Here is a 12,470-nt window from a genome sequence, read left to right as displayed (position 1 = left end):
ACTCTCTCTCTCTCTCTCTCTCTCTCTCTCTCTCTCTCTCTCTCTCTCTCTCTCTCTCTCTCTCTCTCTCTCTCTCTCTCTCTCTCTCTCTCTCTCTCTCTCTCTCTGAGTTGTGGTGGTGGACCACATTTTTTGTAAAATTGGTGGGTTGCACTCGAGAGGTTGCCTTGAATGTATAAACCCATCGCAGATGATGGGCAGAAGGAATCTCTCTCTCTCTCTCTCTCTCTCTCTCTCTCTCTCTCTCTCTCTCTCTCTCTCTCTCTCTCTCTCTCTCTCTCTCTGTGTGTGTGTGTGTGTGTGTGTGTGTGTGTGTGTGTGTGTGTGCGCGTGTGTGTGCGTGTGTGTGTGTTGTGTACGTGAGTGTGTGCGTGTGTGTGCGTGCTTGCGTGCGTGCGTGTGTGCGCGCGTGTGTGTGTGCGTGTGTTGTGGCGGTGGACCACATTGGCTACAAAATTGGTGGGTTGCACAGGGAGGGTGCCTTGAATGTATAAACCCATCTCAAATGACGGGCAATAAGAATTGCTCTCTCTCTCTCTCTCTCTCTCTCTCTCTCTCTCTCTCTCTCTCTCTCTCTCTCTCTCTCTCTCTCTCTCTCTCTCTCTCTCTCTCTCTCTAATATTGAGATTAAAGATACTAAAGTTGGCATATGGCAGTAAAAACGGAAATTTGCAAGCCTATTGTTATGCCCTTGGTCAAAAGCTCGTCAAAAGTTGAAGGCCCGGACAGATATGTGTGATGTGCTTAAGAATGCCACCATGTATGGGAAGATTATCAATATTAATCTGCTTAACAATCCATGATGAGGCTTGAGAGCCGGTTTATGCGTTTTTTGGGGAAGCCACACTTAGATGTGACGAGGCACACATTGCACCCTATGTGAGTACATTAGATTATACACTCTTTTGTGAAGCTAGCATTGAGGTGCAGTTATATGCTTACACAAATGTGAATTGGGCTAGTAGTCTATCTTTACATTTTCAACTCGGAGCATTTCTATGACATGGAGAAAAAAGAAGCAACCAAGGATGTTTTGTTGAGTATAGTGGCTGAGTATAGAGGTGTTGCAGTGGAAGCATTTTAGATAGAATAGCTAAAGATGCTACTTTCAGACTTGGCATATCGATTTAAAGATTGCATGTTATACATTGTGACAACCTTAACAGCATACAATTGATGCAGAAGCTAATGAAGGAAAAAGGAAATTAAGGTGCATCGCCACTTCATCACAGACAGGGTCTTGGCTATTAACATGGATCTTTAAGTGTTTGAGATGGATGAGTAGGTCATAAACACCTTCATGAATGCACTAGGATCAATGAAGATGAGGCAATTTGGAGCTATGCTTGGAGCACAAGAGATGGCAATGACCTTGAGGGAGAGTGGTGAGATGTCAAGCTCAACACATGACACACTTGAACGATTCTCCCCTACATTTATCACTGGAAAAAGGTAGCAGGCACAAGGATCATCACTAATTGTACTACGGTTGGACTTCACCACCATGGTCTACCTATCCATAGTGATGTCCATTCACATTGCTGACTCACTCACTAGCCATTTCACATTGACCTTTGTACATAGTTTCTTACTATGTTGTATTTTCTTCTTATCATTTGTAGACTTCTCATCATTTTGGGTAGTGTACAAGAAAAAGTGGCTTTTGGTCTCCATCTCCATTGTATGCTCTCTTGGTTGTGTGTGTGTTTACCAAAGCTCAAACTTTATCCTTCTCTATCTCTTTTCAAGGATTAGGGAAAGGAATTTGAGTTCCAAATGGTTGGGTTATTAACCGTTCATTTGTGGATCCAAATCCATAGTTCGGACTGACGATGAAGCTAGTATGGGGAAGAAGTTAGTATCAACCAACCTACGGAGACGTTCAACTTGAGGGTACCATGGACTAATTTATTGTTGGTTGTCATTATAGAGGATGAGATTGCCAAGTTTAAACTCTGTGGAATGCATAAATACTCCTTGAGGTGTTTCATTTTGTGTGGCTTGTTGAGACAATCGATGTTGAAGAGGCTAATGAGGGGTGCCCCCCACTGTCTTGATTGGTTCATAGCTAAAAATTATGCCTAAAGGAGACACCCCTTGTCTTGATTGAGTTATGCCTTGGAAGTAGGACGCATACAACACACCCCTTGTTATGACTTATCAATGTGTTGGTTGAAGATGATATTCTTTTTTAATTGAAAATCTAAAATAAAGGTTGGGATGAAGGGATGAGAAAAAAGTTCCTTATCCTTAAATCAATTAATGAAGCTAAGTTTTTGAGAGTAATAAGTGCATGTGCATACATTCAACAATAAAAGCATGCTTGATGCATGTGTCTGATGGTGGGACACCATATTATGCATACTGACAAACTGTGGAATAAGAATAGTGTGTGGTGCAAGAAAAGAGTGTGATGGATGCTTCAAAAACTTTATGTAGCACATGTGAGTCATTGACTTCCAAATGATCAAGAAGTTGAAAATCGAAACCTAGAAATAGAAGTTGATTCAAAGATAATCAAGATTGACAAGCATCTGAAGTCAAATTATAAAGAAAAGCCTAGAGAGTGGAGTGTTAGATGAGATAGCTGGGCATGAAATTTTGGATGGATGCAATGGCTATAATCAATTAAAAATAGCTCTAGAAGATAGAGTTAAGACAACCTTTATCACTAAATGGAGGTCTTTCAATGTACTTAGTCATGCCATTCAGACTATGTAACACCATGACTACATTTCCAAAGGTGTATGATGGAGATTTTCAACAAATTTCTAAATAAGTTCTTGGCTATATTTGTTGACAACTTCACTATATTCTCATATAAAGATATGCATCTGTCATTTCTAGAAATGGTTTTTGCAAGACTTCGAGAAAGGAGAATTTGTATGAACCCTTTCAAATTTGTATTTATGGTATGGCAAGGACACTTATAAGTCTACGTAGTTTCCAAAAATGTGATTGAAATGGTTGAAGAAAAAATCAAAAGCATCTAGCATGGGACCAGCAAGGCAGAGCGCCTACAAATGTGTCTAAATTAAGCTCTTTTTTGGGATATATTAACTTTTAGAGAAGGTTTATTCATTTGTTTGCAGCAAAAACTTTACCATTATATGAATTGATTCATAAAGATACTAAGTATATTTGGTCCCTCGAACGTGAAGCAACCTTCCAATCATTGAAAGCAGCTATTAGTAGCATGAAACCAGTATTTTGCCAACCACATTGGGATGTAACTTTTCATGACCATGTTGATGCATGTGAGATGGTGATGGGTACTATATTAGCTCAACCTAAAAGCAAGATGAATTATCCACTGTATTTCCTAAGTCAAAGGCTCAACAAGGCAGAGCGGGGATATTAAACCATAGAGAAGGAAGCATTGGGAATGGTATTCAATGCCACTTAATTCAAACATTATTTGCTTGGCAAATTATTTCACATTTAGGTAGATCATCAGGCTATGTTATATCTGATCAACAAAGTGGTCATCAAGGAATCAGATGGATGATATTTCTACTGGAATTTGAGTTCACGATATTTCATAAGCTTGGGAAAACCCATTATGGTGCTGATTTTCTATCTAGAAGCACTGAAGGAATCTCATCAAATATCATCGAGGGATGAACCATTGGATGTTGAGCTATTTTAGACTACAATTGTTGAACAACCAGATTTTTAATGGAAAGAAGTTTATGATTTCTTAGCAGTCCAGTAAGAAGTCACTTATACTCAGGAATCAGAAATCTATAATGGAAAGAAGTTTATGATTTCTTAGCAGTCTAGTAAGAAGTCACTTATACTCAGGAATCAGAAATCTATAATGATTGCAGGATCACTTTATAGATTGGGAATGGATGGGGTGCTAAGAAGATGTGTACCGATTCAAGCCATAATAAAGATCATTACGCATGCTCATATTGGGAGTTTTAGAGGACATTTCTCCACTAGTATCACTCACAAGAAGATCTTACAGGCTAGACTATGGTGGCAAAGGCATTATGGAAAATGTGATATTTTCCAAAGAATGGGTAGACCCATTGTAGCATATATGACACCCCACTTAGAATGTAGAGGTATTCATGAAGTGGAGTGTTGGGGTAAAGGCGGCACGTGCCTTGCCCCAAGACGGATGTCCAATGTCAGTCGCCCGCTGAACTCACTGACCTACTTGCTTATTCTTTATATACATATAAGAATAAGGAGTGAATGTTGGTTTAGGCCACTCTGTGCTACCTCACACTGTTGTGTGTGTGTGTGTGTGTGTGTGTGTTTCTCTCTCTCTCTCTCCACACACACGTTGCATTCATGCGTCCTTCAACTCGTATCAGAGCGGATGGAGATCACAGAGAGCATGGCTGTGTTGAGAGCTCTAAAATGATAGCTTGCTCGCTCTTGGTGGTGGAGAAATAAAAAAATCTTGGAAGATAAGTGAGAACAAAATGGGAGCTTGTGAGCTCAGCTTAAAGTGATGTATGCTCTTGTGAAAGCTCAGAAGAGAGTGTGGAAGATAGTGTGTAGGTGAAGGTGTTGCCCTAAAACTGTGTGAGTCCAGCAACACTGCTTTGTAGATCATTTTTCTCCTTGTAGATGAAAATTCTATCCGCAATTCTTCTTTGTTTCAACGTGATCTACAACTTTGCAGAGTTTTTTTTTGCAAATTCCTCATCGTTTTGTTGATATTCAGCTTAGACTAAATGTGTACAAGAAATTTCCTATTGTAGTGTCTAATTTTGATGCACTTTTGGAAGCACGACAGGTGCTTGAATTTGTGTGCATAAATTTTAAGGTTAAAGATGCAATTTTAGCTTGTGCAAAGCTTGAATTTTGAGGTGTTTTGGTAGATTTGGGCAAGGAAGCACGAAGCTTTTTGGCACACTCTTATAGAGATCTCTTGAGAGACGCAGTTTCTCAAGCACACACACACACTCGAAGGCAGAGTCTTTTGCATTCGTACTAGAGGTGGAGCTTCTTTGATAGGTTTTGGCATACAGATTGTCTACAAACTCATCTACTTGGCATGCATTTTTGTTCGTCGACGTAGACATACTTGTGCTCTTCTCTGAGGTTCTAGAGATTTTTTGGTAACTATTCAGTTTTTATGCGGTTTGGTTTATGTAGTGGTCGAGTGATCTCCCACTTTTGTTACCATTTTGGTGTGGTTTATGGTTGAGATTTTGCTTAGTTCACAGGTAAGACTCCGCCAATTTTCTCCCCCAAAAATTTTTGTCATAATTTTAGCTTCATTACCGTACACTTTTGTTACATATGTGCTATTCATTGATATGACATCCATCATGTGTGACAGTTCAGAGTTGACAATGAGATAACTTGTGAGAGACGAAGGTCTCGTAGATGCCAATATATGCAATGTTGGCATTGTGGTTAGACAAGGTACATTAGGCATCGTTGTTTCAGACGTATAAGGCAACAATAGAGATGTATGCATAATGAAAATGAGGTTTTGACATAGGCTAGAGCGTTGGTTTCATATGCCAGTGACGGTGATGTCACGTTTGCCTTTAGCGTTCCTCCTCCTTATATGTCTTCGAGAGGTGGCACTTCTCCCCATTGGTTGCTAGATGAGGATGCAGTTTTCACATCACACTGTATCGTGAGTGGTTTAGCACTTTCTGTAGTGGGAGCTTTGATTGTGTGCACTTGGCCAATGGTTCGACATTTGACATTGCAGGTGCATGAGATGTTTGCTTGTCATTACCTGGTGGTGCATCCTAAACGCTACGACATGTGTGATGTGTTTTTCAGCTAAGACAGAGTTTGACCTCAGTGAGACATTTAAGAGACTGCAGAGTCATATACTTCTTAGAGAGTGATCTTTCTAGATGCATGCAGATCACTAGTAATTGCCAGGGAGCCCGCAGCGGCTTGGTTTATCCTTCGTTGAGCTCATACATCTTTCAACCACTACATAGGACATCGCTTATATTGTTGCCCGCCTTCCATCTTCCAATCAATTCCAGCTAATCTTCCTTTTCTAATCAAGGGACACCTCACACTCCTACCATGGGTAAGATAAAAAATCCCAAAGCTGTGAATCAAGCTGCAAAAGAAGCGAAGGTTGCCATTTCTTACCAAGCCATTGGCAAGTATGTCTTCAAGAACGAGGAAAAAGAATTGTTGATAAGTTAGAGTATGATGAACTAATGGAGTTGTCTAAAGTGGAATATGATGAAGTTAATAGAGCTATATAAGTTAATGAAGTTGGAGTATGATGAAGTTAATGAAGCTGTCTAAGGTGCCAATAGATATGTATATCATACAACATGTGGTGGATACTTTTGATATAGAGATAGTCACTGTTACTATCAATGAGCATGAGCTACAACTCACTCATTCTCTAATTTCCACTATATTTAGACTCCCTTACCATAAGAAACCTAGGGTTTCCACATCTGACGAAGTCATCACTTTTTTGAAGGAGGTACAAAGCTGAAAAAGAAAAGGAAATATAGAGGACAAGGCATCCCAGTCTCATTCTTACCAAACAAGGCATCATATAAATTTTCTTCATAGGTTTTGAGTCTGAAGAATAATCCATTCTATGTTTTTGAAAAGGTTTTCAATATGCTACTAGCCAAAGCTCTAGATAAAAGTTGTCCTAATGATCTGAGCACAATTTTGTATAACAATGTGGTAGCACAAACTAGAAAAGTCAAAACTCAACTTCTATTTAAGGCATGGTATGTATATTAGTTTGCCTACTGGCAAACCTATGACAACATTGTCATTGAAGAGGAAAGAAAACCAAGAAGGCACGTATGAAGGCCTATCTGAACCATCATTGCATCGATTTCCCTATAATGCCCTTGATTCAACAATGATCTGAAGGATGTTGATTCGTTGACAAATGGCTACATTGCCACTATACAAATAGGATGGAACACTATCATAAATGTACTAGCCCAGATGACTAAAATTCAAGGCAAAATGGAATCTATTGAACTTATCATTTTAAAGAAGCAACTGGCATTGGAGCTCAGCAACAAAACCCAATGGAAACAGGAAGTTCAAAGGCTACAAAGTTTATTTAAAGAAGAATAGGACTATGAAGAGCAGTACAAGAAGATGATTAAGGAGATGCAAGAAGATTATGAAGAAGTGGAAACTATAAAATCCATTTTGGTTGCTGAGGATAAGAGTGTAGCCAAAGAACTTCAACGAGAAACCTCTGAATATGAGTCAATTCTAAGTAACAAGCAAGCTAGTATTGACAGATTATAGTGTGATGAAATAAAGCATTATGGAAAAATATATCTACCAATCCTTGGCGGATATTACCGAGTCAGATGGGAATATCACTTTGAATTAGAAAGAATTGCATCAGTTAGTGGATAGGACTAACTACTAAATCGAACACCTTTAGGCAGGATAGGACACGGACAATGTGTCACACAAAGACAAAGATGACGAGGATCAAGAGGACAAGGATGATGATTTGGACAAAGAGGATGAATTGGGTGACCAACTACTAATCGAACACCTTCAAGCAGGGTAGGACACGGACAATGGGTCAGACAAAGACATAGATGAAGAGGATCAAAAGGACAAGAAGGATGAATTGGACAAAGAGGATGAAACTACAGAGCTAGATCCAGACTCCTTTCCCAAACCAAATGATGATAATGACACTGATACTCCCGATCAAAGAATATTGACTGGCCCTAGTGAGCCAACTCTAGATCAAGCTAAAGCAGCTGTTACAATCAATTCCAAACAACCAAGCCAACTAACTTGATCAGATTTAGATCTGCACGCCAATCCGACACAAAACCAATACATAATAGCATATGCATGGATAAGGGAAAGATTGTTCATTTGGAGAAAGAATTAGCTATTCAATCCAACTCCTTTTTTTCCAATCAATCTTTGAGTTTAAACAAACAGGTAAGAAGAGAAAAGAAGCTTGAATTTAGGCTTACTTAAATGGTAATCATGCTTTTTTGGATTTGGAGACGTTTGAGATGCTCTATGTAGGAGATGGTAGCCAAGTGGAAAGATAAAAAATTCCATGATCAAGCAGAATGCCATCTACCCCTCATCCAAATGCAATACAAGTTCTCAGCAGGGTTCCAGAGTATATGATCCATAAGGTAGATGCTAATGGGAATCCTTAGATAAAGAAGATAACTACAATGAACACACAAATCTACCACAGATTGCTAGAAAGATTCTTGATCAAGTCTTACAAATGATTGTTCCATCTGTTTAGGATGACTAAAAAGATGATGCTGACTAAAAATGATATAGTGATGCACTATATTGAAAAAATTCTAGACTCACTAGTTTTAATTTATGCCTTGTCAATGCAAGAATATGAATTACCAAGGTGTTAGCCGGCCATCTATCCAATGTGCAATGAGCATGCTGATAAGATGGGTTATGTCAAGCTTGTGGACCAACTTTGTGATTGGTAGGAACACAACGATTCCTTATGGGTAGCTTGGACCACAATGCTGAACACCAATGAAAAGAAGGATACAGTCTTTAAGCTAAAAGAAGATATGGGCAAGTTTAGGGATATGATGGGCCAATGGAAGGATCAATTGGGATAGCTTGTTAAATACACAAATGATCTTCTCCAATTGCCCATCCAAGCATCTAAAAAATCAGAGAAAGATCTACCCAACATAGCTAGCCATGAGCCATAGTCCAAATTGATGGCTAAAATTCTATTCGAGGCTCAACTCAAAATGAACCAGCCTGATCCAGATGGTTGGATGATAACTACCTCCAGCTATCACAAAATGGCTAGTGCCACATTGGAAAAGGGCAATAAGACAATATAAGATCCAAACACAAAGAAGTACCGTGAGCTCTCTCCCTATTAAGAAGAGATGCTTGCTTTCTGAAAAGAGCAACTGCAGCAAGAGGAAATTTACATGTTAATCATGAAGGATAATGTAGCCTCCAAGACTTCTCAAAGCAAGATGGGGCCATATAATTCAAAATGAATGAGTGTGGAACACCATTTGTGTTCACTCAAATGCGAGCTCGTGTAGTTCGAAAGCCCAAAGTGAAGAAGGCACTTGACAAGAGGAAGAGCAAAGGAAAAGATGATACCCTGGTCATCTAAAATTTTTCATTTAGCCTGGTCATATGAAATTTTGGATATACCAAAATTCAAGAAATTTATGGAGGAATGTAGATGGTGGGAATTGACTCTTGGAAGTTGTTCCATACGAAGGTGGTACTAGTTCCATATTGTATGCTGGTGGAAAAATCAGAGCTCCAGTGGTGATGCCTATAAATAGGGCCCACTAATTTCATTTTGGGACCTCTAGATCTCTAGCTTCTAGCCAATAATATGGAGCTTTACGACATGGAAGTAGAAGATATGGAGTAACCACTTTCTCAAGGCTTTGGAAGCCATTGAGAAAGATCATCCTCATGTTCAATAACATTGGAATGCTCTCGATTGGGAGTCAATTTTCCTTCTCCAAAAATTTGAATAAAAACATAAAAGTTTTCTTTTATGTTTCGCATATGCATTGCAGCTTTTACTTTGACCTTACGAAAAATCATGTTTACAATTTTTAGACACTACTGATTCTAGTAGCATCACGAGATAAGATAGCCCATGCATAAATTCCCCCAAGAATTTGCATTGAGCTCAATCTATGTGAACGCTTCCCTCTAGCTCTTTTTTCTTAAAGGATTCTTATTTTGGTGGATCGTTACTAGCCTCTCTATGTGCCAAAGCTATGTGTGGCCCAACTGCCAAACACTGGAACACATGCCTCTGAGCCATGCATGGTAGTTTATCTAGTTTTTAACACTCACATGCACTCTACACTAGGCAAGCATTAGGCATGCTAAGAAGCATTGGAAATCCCATGTTTTGAAGGAAGGTGATTATGTTATGTGGCATATAGACAAGTGTCAGGGCAAAGGTGTTGATAATAATTCATTCATTAAGTTTTCTCCTCATTTCTATGGTCCATTTTTTATCTCTATGGTTAATAATGATGTCTCTTATAGGCTAGATATGCCCTTCCATTGGCATACACAATGAATTCCACATTAGCCTTCTGAGACCGTGTGAAGGACCCCTTCCTTCTTACTCCATTTAAGAGAAACCCCTACATTTTTTGAGGAAGAGAAATAGTTTGTGACTCAAAAAATTGATGACCATGAAACCACTATAGTTCGCACTAGTAAGGTGTACAAACGATATCTTTTGACTTTGAAGGGTCACCCTTGAGAGGATGCCCATTGGATGCCTAAAAGCTCTTCATGATTAATCTTCTTTCTAGCTTTCATCGCTCAAATGACGATTGATGTCTCCATAAGCAACTAAGGAGATTTTTTATCTCTAGTAGGAGAAATGCCATAATTTTGTCTACCCACTCTCTTCATATCTCTAGGGCATGCATGAAGGGTCATTGTGTTGCATGTGGTTAGCGTATATATGTGGCTTTAGGAATAGTTGGACTTGTATATTTTTTACTTGGCTATGGTAGTATGTAAATGTTTAACAATTTATGAAGTGTCACATGTGTACATTGAAGCTATTGATGACACGATGGAGTCTTGTTGTACAACATCCCTAATTTTTACCTGGGTTGCATTTATTCAACTGAATAATGTAATTTATACCGAATAAATCTTCATTATTCGCGTCTTCTCGTATAATACGTGGTATTTTTGAATAATTTCTATTCTTTCGATTGATAGTCTTTCAATCGAAACAATATCGATCGACACTATATCGTTCGATACCGAAATCAATCAAAAGACTATTGATCGATACGATAGATCTCCATTAAAAAAAAATACGTCACTCTTCGATACGTTTTCGATTGAGATCGCTTGTAGAGCTCTCTCACTATCTCTAGCTCAACATAGAAGTAAGAGCATGAGCTATATAATTTCTATATCAATATAAAGATAAGAGCATGAGGTCGATAACATGCGTGTGACTCCTAAGTACTATGCATGACTAATACTCACTAGGAGGTGAGAGCTTTCGCTCGATTACAACGTAATGAATCCTATAAGTGATCCACCATATTCACTCAGAGGTAAGAGCATAAGCTCGATAACAACGAAGTGAATCCTACTTCATACCTTAAACCTCACTTGGAAGTAAGAGAATCATCTCATAACAACCAAGAGGCACTAAGTGGACCTATTCTATGTCTATATGGAGGTAAGAACATTTGTTCATGGCAACCAAAAGACCCTACATGTATGTGTATATCTTATCCATACTTAGAAGTAGGAGACCCTACTCAAACAACCAAGTATAGAAGTATTACAATTTAAATAACCATTGGTAACCTTTTAATTGCACATAGAAATGCTTATTTTAATCTTTTAAATCAATGTCTTATCTACCTAGTGAATGAAATGTATGAATTAACACTACATGTGTGCACATATTATAGCTATGATAGATTTTAACCATCAAATATCACTTTTAGTATCTACTCTAAAACAAATAGAGCTAAGAGTATAGCCTCTAATGTTTAGAATTATACATTCACACTAAGACACTATAGCTAAAAAAAAATAGCCTCCAATGCTAAGCATTATTTATTTATCTATTCTAAAACAAATAGAGCTAAGAGTATAGCCTCTAATGTTTAGAATTATACATTCGTACTAAGACACTATAGCTAAAAATATAGCCTCTAGTGCTTAGAATTATTTATTTATACTAATACAACAGAGTTAAAGAATAACTTTTATTGCTTAGAATTATAGATGATTCAAAATATATCCATTTTGTTTATTTTAACATTTTAACATAAAAAATAATCTATTTTCTTAAAAAATCAAAGGATTTTTTAAGTTGACAATTCAACATTTATATGTCAAGGGTAACCTGACATTTTGGTGAAGGGAATTGTACCTAAAACACGTAAATCTGGGCTTTTTATACTATTTCAAAATCGATCGATACTATTTCGATCGATACCCTATCAATCGATAGTCTTTCGATCAATACAACATCGATCGATAGTCTTTCGATCGATATGTAAGCAGCAAAACGTTATTTTGAATAAAGCCGACGTGGCAGCGAATAATACACACGAATAAATCTTTCAAACATATTAATCGACCATTATGCACGAACAAAACGAATGTCAAATAACAAATCATGCAACCCAAATTTTTACTTTTATATTTCTTTGTTTGGCAATAAGCACAAGCCTAGGGCTCAATGAGTATGAACCACCTTTACATGTGGTGGTGCATGAATGTGCAAAGTGATTGTAAAAAGAGGCCTAATTTTTGGCACAAAGTGTTTTCAATAGTCTAAGAATATACAAGCAAAGTGTAGCAAAGTTCCATGCACCTTGGGGGACTAGACTTGAGCCCTAAATTTCTAGTTTGTCATATCTTAGCTATGTCTTGGGTGTTGGGAAAGTCTCTATGTCACCATCAAGGGTTTGAGAGAGAGTGTGTGTGTCTTGGTCAAGGGGTGCTTTCTATCTAGCTTCCATCAA

This window comes from Adiantum capillus-veneris, chromosome 29 (assembly GCF_014529385.1).
Source record: "Adiantum capillus-veneris isolate H3 chromosome 29, ASM1452938v2, whole genome shotgun sequence".
In the NCBI taxonomy this organism is placed as follows: domain Eukaryota; kingdom Viridiplantae; phylum Streptophyta; class Polypodiopsida; order Polypodiales; family Pteridaceae; genus Adiantum; species Adiantum capillus-veneris.
Note: the sequence above shows the minus strand (reverse complement) of the source record.